Raw genomic sequence first — 2299 nt, 5'->3', positions numbered from 1 at the left:
TTATGGTATGAGGTTATTTTCCTGACACCACACTCCGAGGGCCCTCACCTCCCTCTGTAGGCCGTCTGTCGTTGTTGGTAATCAAGCCTACCACTGTAGTGTCATCCGCAAACTTGATGATTGAGTTGGAGGCGTGGATGCCACGCAGTCGTGGGTGAACAGGGAGTACAGGAGAGGGCTCAGAACGCACCCTTGTGGGGCCCCAGTGTTGAGGATCAGCGGGGTGGAGATGTTGTTACCTACCCTCACCACCTGGGGGCGGCCCGTCAGGAAGTCCAGGACCCAGTTGCACAGGGCGGGGTCGAGAGACGGGGCGGGGTTGTTTCTTCTTCTCGGAACAATTTGAGAACGTTACTTTAAATAGAACAATGAGGAAACCCGTCGAAACGTTATGCTGAAGTATTTCAATTCCCACAGGAGAAGTTGTTTCTTAACGTTCTCTGAACTATTTGAGAACATTCCCAATGTCAAACCAGTTGGATAACATTCCTAAAACATTACCAACATTTTTATTAAATGTAACAATGTTGAAGTTTTAGGAAACGTTCTGTTCAAGCAATGAAATACCAAGAAAATAACGTTATTTAGTCAAGTTCCTTAAATGCGCTGAGAATGTTAAAAAGCCAAGCAACTTTCCTGCACCTTTCCTCTCCAGAACGTTGTGGGAAGGTTTTATGCAAAATAACCAAGGACAACGACATTCTAAGAAATATGGTTCTCAGAACATTATGTGCTAGCTGGGATAGTTACACTGTGAAAACTACAAACTATCTGCAGCCCTTATTGGAACACTAAGAACACTCTCTCTCTTCCAAATACCTACATAAAATACAATTCTCATATATCAATGCATGCATAGACATTTTCCCTATTAATTTGACAATCTAGGCATTTGCTTGCTGGTGTGGAATCTGCCATGCTGCATTTTGCATGCATGCCTCGGCCTGCGTAACTATGGCTGGTAGAAAATGCCTGTAATATCCAAAGTGCTCAGCAGCCGAGGGCAGCAGCTCGGTTTTTCTGGCCATGTGCCATTTCTATGTTTGTCTCCAGATTGCTCTGCTGATATAAATTGTGGCTGCGAGAGGATAATTTATAGGGGCTCAGAAGTACGGCTTCCCCTGTTTTCTCTCTTCTGTGCATAAAACGCTGTGCAGATGAGCGGGATGGATCCGATGTAACAAAATATGGAGGGATGAGTGTAAAAGGGGAAGGACTCCCCGACCCCAGTGCATACTGGCCGTACTTCCGGCGCCGAAAAGAGATGGCCGCCTCGCTTCGTGTTCCTTGGAAAATATGCAGTATTTTGTTTTTTTACGTGTTATTTCTTACATGGTACCCGGGTAATCTTAGGTTTCATTACATACAGTCGGGAGAACTACTGAATATACGATTAACGTCACTCATCATCGTTCCTACCAGGAATATGACTTTCCCGAAACGGATCCAGTGTTTTGCCTTCCACCCAATACAATGGATCTGATCCCAGCCGGCGGCCCTGTGCGACGCCGAAAAAGGGGAAAACGTGGCGGTCTCGTGGTCAGGCTTCGGAGACGGGCACATCGCGCTCCACTCCCTAGCATACTACTCGCCAATGTCCAGTCTCTTGACAATAAGTTGATGAAATCCGAGCACGGGTAGCATTCCAGAGAGACATCAGGGATTGCAACGTGCTCTGCTTCACGGAAACATGGCTAACTCAAGGGACGCTAACGGAGTCGGTGCAGCCAGCTGGTTTCTTCATGCATCGCGCCGACAGAAACAAACATCTGGGGGAATTTCAATACTTCAGCTTGAAAGATCTCGCGATACATGGCCCCATCCATCCTCCCCTCAATACGGTGCAGTCGTTCTGTCCCCTTTGCAGAAAAGCATCCCCAAATAATGATGTTTCCACCTCCATGCTTCACGGTTGGGATGGTGTTTTTGGGGTTGTACTCATCCTTTTTCTTCCTCCAAACACGGCGAGTGGAGTTTAGACCAAAAAGCTCTATTTTGTCTCATCAGACCACATGACCTTCTCCCATTCCTCCTCTGGATCATCCAGATGGTCATTGGCAAACTTCAGACGGGCCTGGACATGTGCTGGCTTGAGCAGGGGACCTTGCGTGCGTGCAGGATTTTAATCCATGACGGCGGAGTGTGTTACTAATGGTTTTCTTTGAGACTGTGGTCCCAGCTCTCTTCAGGTCATTGATCAGGTCCTGCTGTGAAGTTCTGGGCTGATCCCTCACCTTCCTCATGATCATTGATGCCCCACGAGGTGAGATCTTGCATGGAGCCCAGACCGAGGGTGATT

Source organism: Salvelinus sp. IW2-2015, linkage group LG15, assembly GCF_002910315.2.
Source record: "Salvelinus sp. IW2-2015 linkage group LG15, ASM291031v2, whole genome shotgun sequence".
Taxonomy (NCBI): domain Eukaryota; kingdom Metazoa; phylum Chordata; class Actinopteri; order Salmoniformes; family Salmonidae; genus Salvelinus; species Salvelinus sp. IW2-2015.
This window is presented reverse-complemented; position numbering follows the sequence as displayed.